This window comes from Perognathus longimembris, chromosome 7 (assembly GCF_023159225.1).
Source record: "Perognathus longimembris pacificus isolate PPM17 chromosome 7, ASM2315922v1, whole genome shotgun sequence".
Classification (NCBI taxonomy): domain Eukaryota; kingdom Metazoa; phylum Chordata; class Mammalia; order Rodentia; family Heteromyidae; genus Perognathus; species Perognathus longimembris.
The window spans coordinates 18,290,820-18,308,762 of record NC_063167.1 but is presented as its reverse complement, the minus strand read 5'-3'; the positions used below and the strand labels follow the sequence as shown (position 1 = coordinate 18,308,762).

Below are 17,943 nucleotides of genomic sequence, written 5' to 3'. Positions count from 1 at the left end.
AGGAAGGGAAGAGAGGGAGGGGAGGGGAGAAGAGAAGAGGGAAAGGAGAGGAGAGGAGAAGAGAGGAGAGGAGAGGAGGGGAAAGGAGAAGAGAGGAGAGAGGAGAGGAGAGGAGAGGAGAGGAGAGGAGAGGAGAGGAGAGGAGAGGAGAGGAGAGGAGAGGAGAGGAGAGGAGAGGAGAGGAGAGGAGAGGAGAGGAGAGGAAAGGGAGAGAGAAAGCCTTCCCTGTTAAGATTCAGGAAAGGAAAAAATGCAGTCTGGCTGCCCAGGATAGGTCCTTTCTGCTGGGCTATGCATCCGTGTGCCAGGTGGGGGACCTGAGGCCATAGTTCCAGCCACAACCAGCTACAGCGTCTGGAGAGAGTGGACCAGAGCATCTCCACCCTTACCTCAGAAAATTGCTTTTGATTCTATGACAGTGATTACAGAGAAGTGCACAGGAAATGAGCTGGTCCTCAGAGTACGATGAGCCAGGCCACAACGGCTCTTCTTGACAAAGGACATGGCTGTGGGATCAGTGTTCTCTTTGTCACTCACACACTCTGTGATTTCACATCATTGTCAAATTTCTCCAGCTGATGTTGGCTGGTGCTCAGCTACCTGACATTGTACAGATAAAAAGATAAGCAGAGGGCAGTGAGACCCTCAGCTCTTGGACATTGTTCCTGTGAGTCTGTTCATTCCTGAGAGTTAATGATGAGATTGACAAAGAGGGAAATGACTCTTCTTTGAAAGTCACATGGTCTATTACTATCCCTTTTGGCCATTCTGGGAGGTTCTACCCAACTGTAGAGAGAGTACCCCCAGATCATGGCCTGATCATTGGGACATCAGTGTCACACAGCTCCACAGAAATACCGACAGTTATTGCATCAGCTTTCAACCTGTAGGGCATGGGGTCCATTTTGTGCAGCAGAAAATGTTGGTCAACTCAGCTGTGTGGTGGCATCTGAGAGCTCCAGTCCATACCCTGAGCACCTGCCAGGTACTAAGCCAGTCAGGCTCCAGGGACATCACAGTAAGAGGGACAAGAGAGGGCTACTGTCTCCATGAGAGTGCTTCCCCTCGTCTTTGGCAATATCATTCCTGCTTGTCTGCTATGAGCTAAGTGTTTCTCAAGCATTTGTTTGCCTTTGAATCCTCATAGACACCCTTTGACGTAGAATATTACAGAAGAGGAAACTGAGGCTCATTGCCTGCTGTGAAGTACTTTGCAAAGCTTTCTCAGTCTCCACAGTCTGCACCCCACACATCACAGGGCGGAGGCACCTCTCCTTTTTGATGTGTCTGACTAGGCACTAAGCTAGTAAAATAGGGGTTAAGGAGGAAATTTAGAGGAAAAGGCTTATAAGCTCCTCGCTACTTAGATCTCAATACAATCATCTATAAAATGGAGATAGCAAACGTGAAAGGCTTATTTAGTAGCAGGAGTGATATGGGAAGCTGGAAAAACATGGAGCCCCAATAAGAGCTTCTCCATGCTAACACACAGAAATTTGGAAAAAGATTTAGCATTTTCCCTCACAGATCACAGAACAACACTATCTGAACTTACTAAACAAAAATGGAATTTTTTGGATACAGTAACTAAAAAGTTGGAGTTTCAGACCTGGGCCTTATCCAAGAGAATCCCATGAGCTCCTCAGATTCTGGGTTTTGTTCTCCCCATCTCTTGCTTCTATTTTCTGTGATCCAATGGCATCCATAGACCAGACCTGGTTCTACGCTCTGAAATCCACTTTTACTAAAACCACTATGACTAGGCCAGGCTTGTTTTGGCTAGTATTAGCATAGGACAGATGGATATATAGACATATTCCTTTTTGCTTTTAGATTATTTATTATGTTGTAATTAAAGTGTATTTTTATTGGCAGCTGACACTTGGCTTTTGCTCATTTGTCTAGTAGGGCAATCTCTGTCTTTTAATTGGGGTGGCTCGATCATTTACATTTAATGTAATTGTTTATATAATTAGATGTAATTGTTTATATAATTAGGTTTCAGTTTCTTGCTGTATGGTTTTTCTCATTTTCACAACTGTTCTTGGTTCTCTTCTTCCTCTTTTTCTGCCTTCTGCATTGTGTGTGTGTGTGTGTGTGTGTGTGTGTGTGTGTGTGTATGTATGCTTCCATTTTACCTCCTTTCTTGAATTATTGGAATCATCCTTGTTTTGTTAGGTTGGTGGCTTGCTTTAGGATTTATAACATATGTCTTTAATTTATCACAGTCTACTTCCAAGTGATATCACAAAACTTCACATGAGAACCTTACAGCATCACACTTTCTCTTCTGGGCTTGTGTGCTAATTTTCTGATATGTTCACTTCTGCATATATTAAAACCTCACAATACATTGTCATTGGCTTTGTTTTATATTGAGTTATCTTCAAAAGAGATTTAAATAGTAGGGAAACAGTACTTTAGCATTTATCCAATTAGTTACCATTTGCTGTGATTGTCATTTTTGTGTAAATAAATCCATATTGTCATTCCATATTATTTTCCTTCTGTCTGAATGGTTCCCTTTAATCTCTTTGCCCCTGGATTGAAATCCATGCTTCCAAGAGGAACAATGCTCCCAAGGGCAGACACTAGATCTTATAGCCTCCATAGCTCCCCCGACCTCTGTAGCCTCATTGCCAAGGGCATCAGTGTTCAAGAACTGGGAAACAGGAATTTTCTCTGCTTCTATGTGGAGCCCAGCTCTGCTCTGGTAACCACATGATGGGTATAGCTCAGAAGCAGGCGGATTTCCCCACCTCTCTGGGATATGTGCCGTGGGAACCTCCAGGCACCTTTGGAAGCTTCTTGAATGTAGATGAATGAGAGCTGGGGAAGAAAAAGACAACCTGATTTGTGAGCCCACAGGAAATGCTCCATGAATTCCCAGCCTCGGGCTTGGAAAGGGACAGCTAGTCTGCCCCACTTCAGGATTCCTTAGGACCATTATCCCACTGGCCCCATGTAGGATACTTTACTGTGCAGAGTTGATGTGACCTCCAGCTGCCTTTGATCCACAGGTCAGTCAGTGTTGAGTTCCCCTCCAGGAAATGCACTCTCACAAAACCCCGGATCCCAGAGTCTGGGTCTATAGGCAGGAAGCAAGCCTGAGCCCCAGGCACCCAAACCCAGGGTCCTCCTCATTCTGTCAGAGCCTGCATGGCTCACCACAATGGTGGGCCCAAGGCTGTTTGCAGAGACCCCTGCACTCCACCTTCCCAGATCTGTCCCCAGATCCAGGCTCACTGGATCATTTTCTTCTAAAGCATCCAGCTGGTTTTGTCAGAGCAGAGCAGGGTACAGAGTGGAATGCATCCCAATCCAGTCCAGTCTCAGAGGCCCCACAACACTCATCTGGCTACTTCCCCAAGTCTGTACAAGGCTGGTGCCAGGGCCCAGGCTCATCAGGAGATCGGATCCTTTCCTCCCCGGGTGACATTTGAAGTGAACTTACTAAAAATCCAGCTCTTTATGTCAGAATAAAACCTCGCCAGATCCTCTAAGCACTCTGCACTTCCCACACTGGGTTTCAGATCAAATCAACTCACGTGGTTAAGTCTGGGATTTGGCCAGCTGCTGATCTCATCTTTCAGATGATTCTTTGTTTCTGAAGAATTTCAGTTTGTTCCACTTTTCTGCCTCTCCCTGGCTGGCAGGTTCCCCAGAGGCCAGGAGTCTAACCTCTGTCCCTTGGACATATAAAAGTCACTGCAGGTGGCTGCCTCTACCTGTCCAGCACCCTCACTCCATGCCCTACATCCTGACATCCCCAGGACACCATGTGCTATGCCCCAGACACTGCCAACCAGACCCCGCCACCTCAGCCTTTGTACAGGCCATTCCCTTACTGCCTGCCCTTCTTGCATCACCATCTGCCAAGCTCCTGCCCAGGGAAAGGCAGGAAGAAAGCAACACACATTCTGTGCTGACAGTGCTGAGACCACATTCTCTGTGGATCCCAACAGCTCAGCACTAGCTACCAAGTGAGCTTCACCAGCCCATTTTGCAGGTGGAGCAACTGAATCTCTGAGACCATGTCACTTGCCCCACATCATCCAGTGGTCAACAGCAGGGTTGGGACAGCCCATCAGTCAATCCACAGATCAGCCCCATTACCCATGTCTGGCTCTGAGCAGCCACTCCAACCATCAGAAGGGCCTTTCCTTTCTCCTTCCTTCCTAGCTTCAATACATAACATCCCTTCCCTGAGGGGGTCTCCATCTGTCTGCCTCTCTCCCCAGCCAGACTTTCCTCAAGGACAGATGCAGGCTGAATTCTGCCCTGGGAAAGGGGAATACAAATTCCTTTGAACAGATTCCTCTGAGCTGTAATAAGCCTGGTGTGGCCCCTGGGTTGGGATCTAGGCCACTTCTTTATGTGTTCTGATGAGAGAGGGATCAGGGAGAGGCACATGAGATCCTATGGGACAAATTTTCAGATGAGAATCAGCAGCCAGATCTGCCCAACACCAGACAAGTGGCCCTGCCTCATGGTGACCTCCCGTCACTGTGAGAGTTTGAGCTATTATGCACAGGACAGCAAGGGAGGACAAAGATCCTTTCCCAGGCTGAGATTAGGATCACAAGACACTGCTTTTGCTCTGTGTTTCTCAGGGATCGCCCTGGCACCCTAGAATCTTCCTTCCAAGCCTTCTCCAGCACTTCCTTCATGATGTCTGCAAAACACCTTGCAATTCTAGAGTTCAAGGATTCTGTGAAAGGGATCAGCTGCTCCAATTCTGGAGCAGAAAAAGATTTCAGTGTGTGTGCCTTTGGATCCAAGAGAGAAGCTGATTCCAAGTCTCTCTGCATCACAGATGCCATGGGGAGAGGAGGAGAATAGAGATGGTGAGATCTGAGAATCCTGCCCACAAGGAGAGGTTCTAGACTGCCCTGCATCTCAACATCTGCAATAGAGGAGGCTGGGGAGGACCTCAAGCTCCCCTTGGCATAGAAATGGGCCCTGAATCCCTAGATGACAAAGCCCATGAGCCCAAGGGGACATGGCTGAGCTCTCTACTACTTCTGCTGTGACCTCCTATGCACATTAAGGATGTTGCCTTTGCTGAGTGAAGTTTCTGGTGCGTCTCCCTGGGTGTGAGCACCTTGGGGTGCCAAAGCAGCAGCAGCCTACAGCCATTCCCATCTGTTTTCTCATGGCCCCACCTGCTCCACCATGAACTTCCGCATGCACACACACACACACACACACACACACACACACACACACACACACACACTTTCCCATAGGCTAATCTTTTGAAGGAAGTCTCTGAGCAGGGATGTCCTGCCAGATGCAGTCAGTTTTCTCTGGAAGTTTGGTTCCTAGACAGGAAGGAAATGGGGAACAGACAAGGAAGGGCTGGAATGTTGGTAGGGACAGATTTTCACTGTGTTCTCCAGGCTCAAAACACACACACACACACACACACACACACACACACACACACACACACACACGCCCAATCTCAGCATTTCCTAAGCACAGGGCTGGGGACCTTTGGTACCTACTACAGAAAGAGCTTGAGCCCCAGAGCTTTATAGACTTGGCTGTGGAGATGGCACAATCCATCCCTTGTCACAGCTCTGGGAGGTGTAACTTGTGGTTGCAGCCATAGTCAAGTCAGAGCAGCTCTGAGGGGCTGCTCCCCACTCAAGCTACCTGGCCCAGGGCCCTGCTCAGACATACCTAGTGGGGAATCTGCTGAGGATGGAGCAATGAGCTCCTATCCCCTCCCAGTGAAAGCCAGGATCCCCTCACCAGAACAAAGCCATGAGTGCCAAGTAACACGTACCACATCTGGACCAACTGTGCCTAGCTACTGCCATTGCTGTGCCCTACTCCTCTCATCTGACTCAGCCATAACACATGAGCTCATCCCATGTGACAGAGGAAATCACTGAGGCTCACAGAAAGCAGAGCTCCTCTCATAATCATCTCAGATGATAACTGAGGCCAGCCATGTTCCAGGGCCGAGCCCCAAGTAGCTCTAGAGAAAAAAGTCATGGTAGCAGAAAGCCCTTCCATAGTGTCAATCTTCCATATTAATTGCATTCACATCCACAACAGATGGGGTACCACGCCACCCCATCATATTTTTCACAGAGCTTTGGTTCAGGAGATAACTATGTAATTAAAAGAGGAGAAATGCAAAATAATCCTCTTAGTGAGCCTTAACCACCCTCCCTCCCTTGTAAATCTATTAATGAACTGTAATTGCAAAAACAGATCCTTTATTGAAACATGGTAACCAATTCACTGTAGGCCAAAGAGGTTCCCAAAACCTAAAGTCAGAAAGAAGAGTGTATTAATTAGCTTAATTCTTTATCTATATAATTTTTAATTAGTTGCAAAGCAATTTTCCATTTGCCAATAGCAGAGGCTTTCTGGGGGGTGATGCTGAGTTTTCCTTCTTCCAAGAACTCAATTTTAACCTTCTGTGAATCAAACCTGGAGCAGGGAGAGACATGGAAATCACAGGAGGAGAGGGGGTTTCATGAGGACACGGAGCAGATGTGGGAAGAATTGGGTCCAGTTAGCACAGGAGTTTGGGGCTGAAAAACCCTAAGATTCTAACCAACCTACCCTCACTGACAAGGAGAGTAGGGTCTGTTCAGACTAGCCCCACAGGAAGCATGGGACACAGGGGACAGCAGGGCTGAGGAAGGATACTTCAGCAAGTGACTGGGTGTAGGACAGGCTCCTTGTAGCTGAGTCTGAGATGGAAATTTGTAAGATGACAGGGGGGTGCCAAGGAAGGATCATGGTCAGGAAGAGGGATGTGAAGGAGGCCATGCAGGGCAGGCTGACTCCAGCCACCGACGACATGTGATTCTACCCACCCAATGTCCAGGCCTCACTTCTGAAAACAGCCTCCTATTTTCCTTGTGGAACCACAGAGCAGCCTTCTCAGACCTTGGGGAACCTCCAGAACTCACTCAACCACAGATGGATAGTAGAACTCCAGAACTGGCCAATCAGAGCCTTGCATCTCCCTGCCACAGTGATTGGCTCAGAGAGGAGCCAATCCAAGCCAAGATGCCCCAATCCAAGCCCATGAGGATGAGTTCTAAGACTTTCTGTGGACTTGATGAAATCCAAGTATGCGCCTGGGACTCTGGAGCATTTGGAGAGGACATATCCTGACAGAATGAGAGTCCTCTGTGGTGGTGGTAGAGACAAGAGCCAAGAATAGAGACACCTAAGGACATTTAAGTAACTATAATGCTTTTGATACCCCCATCATTCTGATTTCTATATAAACACGCTGCATCAAATGTGTAGCCCAAAACTGTTTCTGATCTATGTTGGACCTTTTGTAGTTTTAAAACTACAGTGAATAGGTTGGTTGAGACAGCAATGAATTAGGAGGTGAAACTGTGTTGATATTATTATTATAAAATTATAGCCATCTTTACTGAAGTAGATTATAGACTACAAGGGCTGAGCACTGATGCATTTGTCATACATGCAGAACCTTAAATTTCCCAGCCTTGTCTGTGAGGGAGGGTCTACTGTTCCCCACTTTTTCAGTTGAAAAAGAAAATTTGTATTACTTTCAACCAACCACTCCTCTATCCTGGTACAGCACACACACGCGCGAGCACACGCGCGTGCACACACACACTACTCCTGCCTTCCTGTGGATTACTTGTTATTTTTAGAATTTAATTTTAATGTATCTGGACTGCTTTTGAGTGTATCTCTGTATAACAGCTTTACTGATTGCTCTAGATGTTAAATCCTAACCTTATCTTGTGTCTTCTCTTCTCTCAATTTCAGTTCTTCAACAACTCAGGGAACTGAAGCCCAAAATTAATAAATGGAAAACTTCCAGAAATAAGCAGTTTGTATGTCCATCCTGAGTAGCTTGGTCCAGTGTGTCCATGTAGTATATGCTACCCTCCCCTTGGACAGTTCCCAGAACCACTGTCTCCATCTCACAGTGGTGTATATAGGGTTGGTTCAGTGCCACCCAAGGTTTCAGACAACCAGTGGGGTCTGGAATATATCCTCTGTGGATAAGGGGAGGAAGCTACTGTCAACAAGATATGACAACCTACTGGTGATGTCATCTTACCACTTTGAAGCATACAAAGTTTCCCTACCTTTACTGTCTCGTTCATAATATCAGCAGCTTGACTCTTTCTCATGCACATGTTCAGATCAGTATCAGAATAATGATTTTGTTTCAGACACCAATTAATTCCAAGTTTCTTTTAGAAAATGTAAGAGGAAAAACATCCATTGGGATTAACCATATTTTTGCTTACTGTCTTCTTCCTAGTGTTTCCATTTCATAGTATGTTTTCTATTGAGAATTCTTTTAGCCATTCTTTAAGGTTTCTTTTTTTCTTTTTCTTGTCTTGGTACTGGGGCATGGTCTCAGTGTCTTGAGCTCTTCCTTGTCTTTTTTCATTCAAGGCGGGACACTTGAGCCACACCTCCACTTCCAGCATTTTGCTAGTTAATTGGAGATAAGCGTCTCACAGACTTGTCTGCGCAGTGGGCTTTGAACCATAATCCTCAGATCTTAGCCTCCTGGGTGACTAGGATAAGCATGAGCCACCAGCTACTGGCTTCAAATTAGTTTTCCTTCCTCTCAGAGTGTCTTTCTCTTTCTCCAGAAGGAAATTCTCACTGAGTAGAAGATTCTGAATGGGAGAATTCAGAATTTGAAATTTTCTGTGCCACTTCTTTCTACCCTCCATGGTTTCTGATGTTATTCTACCATCCCTAGACCCTCCTCATACATAAGAGGTCATCCTTGTCCTACTACGTTCAAGGTTTTTTTAATTTAATTTTTACTACAATGTAGCCCTGGTATGGATTTTTAAAAATTATCCTGTTTGGGGTTTACTCAGTCAAATTTAGAAACATTTTTTAACTTTTTAGTTTTTTGTTTTTTAAGTACCCACACCTTTTTTTCCCTTCTCCTTTTGGGACTCTGATGACATTGATGTTAGATTCCAATACTCTGTTCTCCCCATATCCCATCCAACATAGTTTCTGTTGTTCAGATTTTAAAATTTCTATCGTTCTACCTTCAAGTTGACTGGTTCTTCTGTCCTCTCTCTGTAACTATTGAACCTAATTGTTGGCTTTTCCTTTGGGTTATTGTTATTTGTTTGTTCTATGAGCATTTGAAAAAAATTGTGTGCATTCTATTTGGGGTATTGTATGTATTCCAGTAGGGTTTTTTTTATTGTGTTATTCAGATCTTCTCTATCTTCTCTGTATATTGTTAGCATGTATAGTTTGGAAAAGGATTTTTTTTTGTTTTGGTTGGGCCCATCCCACCCAACTGTCTTTCAAGTGATTTATTTAGACAATTTACATTTAGTTGTTAATACGTTAGAGCTTACACCTGCTATTCTATTTTCTGTTTTGTTTCCCATTCACTTGTCTTTTTTATTGCTAAACATTTTCTTAGGATTCCATATTGATTTATTTGTGGTGTTTTGAGGAACATTACTCTGTGTGTTCTAAGTATTATGACATACATAACTCCTCACACTCTTTAGAGCAGCAATATTTTCAGTGTAGACACCTTACCTCCATTTAGGTCCTTTTCTTCTCCCTACTTTCCAAATATAATTTTCTTAACTACTTCCTTTACTTACACTGAATACCACCCTAGATGGTGTTTAATTTTGTTTCAGGCACCAAATGTGATTTAAGAAACTCATGCAATAACTGGGAGAGAGCAAGGGAAAGAATGACATTGTCCAAAAAGAAATGTACTCTTTTTTTTAAGTTCTTGAGTTTATTATAAAGAAAAAACACTGGAATGAGGGAGGAGGTAACAAACAGTACAAGAAATGTATCCAATGCCTAACGTATGAAACTGTAACCTCTCTGTACATCAGTTTGATAATAAAAATTTGAAAAAAAAGATTAAATTATGTAATCTTTAAATTAAAAAAATAATAATAAAGAAAAAACACTGAAGTGCTCTTGTGCAGTAACATCTTACAGGAGGGAGAAACAGCTGTTCAAAACAACTCACCAGGTTCTGGCAGTAACAAAGAACAACACGGGGCTGAGATCTGAGAAGGGAATAGACTGAGTGAAGACAAATCATGCAATTAAATTAAATGGCATCCAGGAAAATAAGCAAAACAACTTCAAGACTTACAAGTACAGGGGGAAGCCTTGGAACTTATTTTTTTAAATGTTCATTAAGCTCCAATGATTGTTTGCTGCCATCCTAATCTACGGTCATGCTGAGTAAAGCTACAGCTAAATGGAACTTAAACTGTATTCACAAGGTGTTAATGTTTACGTCTTATTATCTGTAGTCTCTCGGAAAAAGCCAAGATAACTCCAAACCGTGCTGTGCCAGAAACTGGTTTCTGGATCAACAACGTTGCTTTAGCATGCAATGAACTGGTTCATTCTAAAGTGGTCACGGCTGTGGATGATGAGAATTTTGATATGGTACTTTTATATGGTTCATCTTTTTGGTCCATGTGAAAACAAGTTGTGTTTTTTAATGTTAACTGTTTTCTGACGCTTTGAAGTCACTGTTACTCTTCCCATTTCCATCAGATCAATATGTGGTCCGTGGCAATACTGTACAAGTTTAAATTTTCATTACAGGGGGCTGGGAATGTGGCCTAGTGGCAAGAGTGCTTGCCTCCTACACATGAGGCTCTCGGTTTGATTCCCCAGCACCACATATATGGAAAACGGCCAGAAGAGGAGCTGTGGCTCAGGTGGCAGAGTGCTAGCCTTGAGCAGGAAGAAGCCAGGGACGGTGCTCAGGCCCTGAGTCCAAGGCCCAGGACTGGCCAAAAAAAAAAATTCATTACAGGAAGTAGTGTGGGGTACAAAGGAGTCACATGTGGCTTGCCTTTACAAGGTACTCGGTCAAACTGCAAGAGAGAATTTTAGAGTGCCATCAAGCTCCATGATTGCAGCTTGGTTAACCCAATGAAAACAATAGTTAGGAATGCTCAAAATCATTACTACATTCCAGCCATGACACCAGTTATATCCCTGTATCACCAACTGATGAGCTCTAGACACCAGCATGAGGCCACTGGCATGATTAAATGTCTCAGAAACACCCTGCCCAAAGATGTAACCACCTCGTCAAAGGAGATACACCTCAAGCACCACAATCATCTGGATCTGACCACAGAAAGTCACACATTGGACCCTGGGGAACTTCCTATAGGCGATCAAGCGCTGATGTGATCCAGTGTATCTATGGATAGTGAGAGACCACCATGTAGACAGAAGATCTGCCCGGCCACCAAGGCAGTCATAAGAAGATAATCAAAAAGATCTGTAAAATATTTCCAGACTTTTGCACTTCCATATTTCCTTAAACACTCATCATAGAAACCATACACTTGTGTGATCTGTCTGCTCTCATGATTCCCCTGCAGAATGGGGATGCATTCACAGTAAGGAACCTTAAGAGCCACGAGCAGTGTGAGTTTCAACTGAATAATATCTTCTGTCAACATAATCTCCCATAAACAAGTAATTTGTATCTGGCGATTTGCCACTGATTCTAAACAGTACCATGAGATGATGAAAATTGCCCATGCACATCTCCATAGACAGTGACTGAACAATCAAACCTCTTGTGCCTTGGATTATTTTACTAGGATTTCTTTAGCCTTCTCACAGAGACTCGTGCTAGGACTCGGACAGCTGCTTGCACTCGTTCTGCTGTTTGGTCCACTGGTCTGGCTCCTTGGTGAACATTTTCTTATCCATGATGCCACACACCCGGAACCCACTGCCACACCAGGCTGGTACCATGCTGCCACTTGCACACAGGCTCCGCAATGCTTGGCTGCCAGCGCTGTGACTCCTCCTTTCCCAAAGGTACTCTTGACCTGACTAGCATACCTATAACCCCTCTGTATATCACCTTTATAATAACAAAAAAAGTTTTAATTTAAATAAAAAGGAATTCATGTAAGGAAGGATAGTCTACTCTCCTCTGCACACACTGATTATCTCTACTCCTTTCTAGAGCCCCAAGCTTTCTTTTCTCTCATTGTCTCCTCAGTTTAGAGAAACTCCCTTAACTATTACCTAAGGGTATGGTTGCAAGCCACAAATTCCTGTTCTTCATATTTGTCTTTTGTTGTTGCTATTTTTCTTTGCTTAGATCAAATGTGTTCAGTTTGAATTTGAGACCTGCCTGCTTCGGCATCCCAAATGCTGGGATTACAGACAGGTACCATAATGCTTTGCTTCCCTTCATTTTTGGTGGTTACTTTCACCCACTATTGACTTTGCAGCTGACAACTCTTTTGTCTCTGTCATTGAAAACTGTTGACCACTTAATTTGAACCTCCTTAATTTCAAAAAGGGACATCTTGCTGTCATTCCAATTGTTGTGCCTTCATATGGTTTCTTTCTGACTGCTCTCAGAATGTCTTCCTTCATGTTAGTTCTCAGTTTAGTTTCAAGGACTTGTTTTTCAAGTTTAATTGTCATGTAGCTTGAAACAAGTTCTCTGGGATTATACTATTTGCTGCAATAGTGTGTGTCTTTCACTAAATTTGGGGAGTTTTTAGTCTGTACTTCTTCAGATACTCCTCCTATCTCTCTCCTATCCTTTTGAGACTCCAGTATTATGAGTATTAGCTCTTTTTTCTATTGTTTCATAGCTCTCTGAGACACTGCTATTTATTAGTTTGTCTGGTCTTCAATCTATTTTTTCTCTGATTTTCAGAACAAGTAAATTCTATTCTATGCTCGAGTTTCCTTGAGCCCCTGTAGAGACATCCACTTTTATTTTGGTCATGGTGTATATTTCAGCAGTACTATAGCTTCCAATCCTGTTCTTTCTTTATAACTTCTATTTGTTTGCTGAGCTGTTTTACTTTTTCATTTGTTTAGGGGAGAATTCATGAGTGATTACTGTATTATTTCTATGATAGATGCTTTAAGTCTTGTAGGGTTTATTTTACCACCAATTCCATGTTGGCATCAGGTGATTTTTCTGTTTTCATTCAAGCTGTGGGGTTTCTCATCCCCCACATCCCATTCTTGGTATGATATGATAAGTGGTTCTGTTTTATTGTCTTCTGAACATATTTGGATATTTTAAGCCCTTGGGTTCTATGAGGATTTTTTAAAATGTTGCTAGTAGTTGAAGCAAAAGGGCTGGATGAATATATACATGTATGAACTTGGCTCTTTCTGGCCTGTTCACAAAGATGAGACTCCAACTCTACCTGCTTTGGCCTCTGGACAGAAGTGTTGAACTCAGCTCCTTAGCTCAGCTAAGGACTGACTTCTCCAGTCTTACTTGATTTCTGCGGGCTATGGGTGGACCCTTAGCTCCCCTCAGACCTGCTGCCCCAAGCAAAGAGAGTAGGACAACAGAGCACCCACCAGCCCAATGGGTGCCCCCTCCAGATCAGCTGGCTTCATTGGTTCAAGACTGGGTATCAATGATAATCATCAGTTGTTTGGAGATTGGAAGTAATTGAATTGAGATTGAAGTAAACAGTCTTGCTGTGTTTCTCTATGTTGTCTCATTGCTACCAGACTGAGGAGGGGTTCTGATGCCACCTGGTAGGGGTGTCAGAGCACCCTTACCTGCTTACCCAGGGTAGGGATGGGGAAGGAAAACACATCAGCTCCCTGACACTTCCTACCAAAAGTGCAGAGCAGAGCTGGGGAGATGGAAGTTTTCTATTGGCTGGAGTTGGGTAAGTTGCATCCTGTCCTTTGGCTGAAGCCATAGATTCTGCTTGGGGCTTTGTTAGTCTGTTGATTGGTTTGGGACTGGAGCTTCTGCAGTACTCTGTCCAGTGCATGCAGGAGACAGGGAAGAGACCCAGGAAACTCACTACCATGTTTCTCTCAATTCCTGAAGTCCACTTGGAGTGCTCCAAGTGGAGCACTACCTCCACATCTACCTCCCACAGCAGGAGACCAAGTGCAGATCTCATGGTGGCAGAGGGCTCCATGACATCACTGTGATGGACAGCTCAGATTAGCCTGTCGCTAATCTGAGCTAGCGACTCCAGGTCCCGCCCCTTCCTGTCCGGCGGGACAGGGCAGGAAACGCACAAGGGTGAAAGGGGTCCTGACACTAGAAGACCAGAAAACCAACAGTTGGTTGTGTGGCTCAGTGAAGGGAGGGGCTGGAAAGTTCTAATGACTGGGGCACTAGCAGCACCGAGAAGCAGCTCATAGTGGCTCAGCTCTATGAGGAGGGCTGGTGTTAGAAAACTATTCCAGAACAGGATTCCCTGGCAACTGTAGGGTGATGGCAGATGGCACTTCGCCATCAGAAATGAGCATCATTATTATTGTAATGGGTGGCAAGGTCAGAATGGCAGCCTCATTAAATCTAACAACTTTTAAGCTTAAAAGCATTGTAAGGGATTGAGAAGACAAGCTACAGATGAAAAGAAAGTATCAGCAAATCTGACCATGGCCTTGCTCCCATAGAGCACAAAGAACTCTCTTTACTCCATAAAAATCTATTTTTAGATTGAAGAAAGAGTTACATGGGTAGCAAATAAATACACACATGCACATACACACACATACACACACACACACACACACACACCTATGCACACACAAAAGGCAATGAACCTCTTTGGTTACTAGAAGAATGTAAATGGAACCACATGAGATCTTTCTATACTCCTATTAGAATTATCCAAATTACAGAGGCTGACTGTGGTAGGTTTTCATAGTGACAAATATCTGAGCAAAACAGTATAAGGGGGAATTATCCTGGCTCACGGTTTCAGAGGTTTCAGTCCATGATGAGCCTATCTGGGTCATGAAAAGGCAGACATGGAAACATGGTGGTGGCAGAACATGGTGGCAGAACAATATGGTGGAACAAAATAGCCCAACTTTTGGCCACCAGGAAGCAGAGAGAGAGGAAGAGTCATCTTTCAAACTGCCCACTTCTTTCAGCTAGATCCTGGCTTCCACAGCTCCAAGCCTCCCAATAATCTATTAAAATTGAGCCTCTCAATGGACAAAAACATTGGTTAGATCAGAGCCCATATGATCCAATCATCTCTGGAAATTCTCTCAAAGGCATATCTGGAAGTGGGCTTTAATAATAGCTTAGCTATCTCTTAATCCAGTCAAATTGTCCCTTATAAACCTTGGGAAGAACATAATGCAATGACAACTCGCCTATACTGATGGTGGAAATAATTTGACTCTTAAGTAAAATGTCACCACACTATCAGCCTCTCCACGTCAAGGTATTTTCCCAACAGGAATGAATAGATAAGTACATGCAAAGTCTCACAAATGTTTACAGCAACGTTATTAGTAATATCAAAGTACAAGAAACAACCAGTTCATTTTTGTTGGAAACATCCAAATGTCCAGATCAACAAACTACAGTTCATCTACATAATCAATTACTACTCAATAAATAAAGAGAAATAAGCATTGCAGAGCACAACAAGAAACATGAAACTTCAAATTACAGGCAAAAGTTGAGTGTGAGTGGCTTATGTCTGTAATCCTAGCTACTCAGAAGCCTAAAATCTGAGAATCATAGTTCAAAACCACCCTGGGCAGTAAAGTCCATGAGACTGTTATCTCCAACTAAGCATTGAAAAAGCCAGATGTGGAGCTGTGGTTCAAGTGCTAGAGTGCCAGCCTTAAGCTAGAAAGCTCAGGGACAGGGCCCAGGCCCTCAGTTCAAATCCCCAAGACAGGCAAAAGAAAAATTATCAGCCTAAGTGAAAGAAACCAGACAACAGAGTACACATTTTATGGTTTTAATTACACAAGATTCTTTAAAATGCAAATTAATCAATAGTGACAGAAAGCAGCTCAATGACTGTCTAGGGGGAAAAGTGGGGGAGAAGAGGTGAAATAAAGACAGGGTAATACTACACATTGACAAGATGGCTGTCGACTTGTGGCCCTCTAGAACCAGGAGCTCTCTTGTGTTCATCAAAGCATCAGCTGGCCACAGTGTCTGCCTAGGCTGTCCCTACCACAGTGTCAAGATAGCAGGGAAGATCAGACCCTCCCCCCATTCAGGCAATCCCCAGAGAGTTATTCCAGCTGCCAGCCCCCGCCATCATGGGTAATGAATAGCCATTCCTCAGCTTCTCCCAGGAGATGGGCCCACGTTAATCTGCTGAAGAGTCATTAGGAAAGAAAATGTTTGCTCTGTGGAGCTCCCAATGGCCTTTAGAAACTGCAAGTTCAACACTAACAGCCACAGCAGCTCAGGCCTTAACCCTCCCCTGTCCACCATGGGCTGAGACCAGAGTGAGACAGTTCTGAAGGTCATTGGCCTGGACTCCTGGGGAGCTCTGGGTCCTATTTCCAGGCTCTTGTCACCCTGGTAAGCCACAGATTCAAGGGCAGAGGAAGAACGAGAAAGAAAAGAGACCCTGAGTCTTTGAATCCTGCTATTTGTAGACAAGGCACCCCTTCTGACCTCTCCAGTTAGTTAGAGAGCAGAGGATTGGGAGGCCTGGGCTGGGGGCTGGTGACTTCAGGTCACTCCCTCAACCTCCCTATGGGTTCCTGTGGGGGTAGGAAAGGGGTTTCTGCATGGTAAGGGCTGGAGGGACTCCCAGCCTGAGATTGTGGGGCTGTGATTCTCCCCAATGTCTTTCCTTGCAGGGTTGATGTATCCTCACCCCACCCTACATCTCTGTACCAAACCTGGTCCCTGCTTGGACCTCCTGTGACCAAGTGGGCAGAGGGGAGTCAGGTGATCTGGATGCGCTGAGGGAAGGGAGGGGCCCCTGATACTGAGAACTTCAGGCACGCGCGTGTGCGCGCACGCGCGCACACACACACACACACACACACACACACAGTCCATAGCACTGAGGATCCTAACGGTGCAGGGACTTGTCCAGATTGAACCTGGATCTGTCCATTCCAAACCAAACTCCCAAAGATAACACAGAGAACATGAGGTGTGGCCTTCCCTCTACCCCAACCACCTCCTGCCTCTGCACGTGCACCTCCATCCTCACTACCTCTGCATCTCTACTCAGTCTTCCAAGCCCAAGGTTGACTGTACTTTGGGGGCAATTGAATAAACTGAGACCAGAGGTAGGAGGAGTTGCTCAGGGGTCAAACCCATGGCTGGTCCCCTCACCAACTCAGTCTTCAGACAAATATGGCAGGGCTGGTGGTATCAGGTGGTGAGGAGGTGAGGTGAAAGACTGCCAGGCAAGGGACTGTGCTGGGTGATAAATCTCATGACTTGGAGCTGATATGGCCTTGCTTACAGCTGTGCCTTGGCATGAAAGCTGTGTGTGTGTGTGTGCATGTGTGTGTGTGTGTGTGTGTGATGGTGCAAGATCAGCTAGGAAGTTGGTTCTCCAGGAACCAGTTCACCATCCTCAGCTGCCAAACACTCAGAGGTGAACACAGCCATGGTCCCGAGGAACAGGTACAGCTTGAGCTGGCAGCTGACTGTAGCAGCACCACATGGCACCAGTTTTGCAGGTATGCAGAATCCAAGATTTATGAGGTCAAGACTTCCAAGGAAAGCTTTGGAGGCCAGGCAGGATGGAGTCCCTTCAGACAGTCCCTGATGTGCCAGGACCATGTGTCCAGGAAAGTTAATACGAGCTGGAAATGTAGTCAACACAGGGAAAAATCAGTTGAATGCAAATGCCAAGGCTATGGGAAGGGGCAGGGATGCCCAAGCCTGTAGGAACCCACATCCTGCTACCGTACACCTTAGATGCTGAACATGGAGCTACCACAATTTATGTTTGCCCTGCTGGGTTTTTGTCTTGTTTTAGTATGATTTTCCCTAACTGCTCCCCCATTTCTCCCTTTAGGAATGGGGATATTTACTCTAAGCCAGGTATCTTAAAAGTGTGCTTTTTTTAACAAAGGCTCACAGACAAAGAGGATTTGAGTCTCAGAAGAGATTCTGTCTTTTTAAAATTATCTTTAAGTAGTTGAACAAAGAGGCTTCAATTCAACATGTCA

General features: G+C 44.7%; 1 pseudogene; it reads right to left on the bottom strand.

Moving 5' to 3' along the window:
* Nucleotides 1-11,733, bottom strand: part of LOC125355651 — a 64,534-nt pseudogene extending 52,801 nt beyond the window's left edge.
* Nucleotides 11,734-17,943: the final 6,210 nt, after the last annotated feature.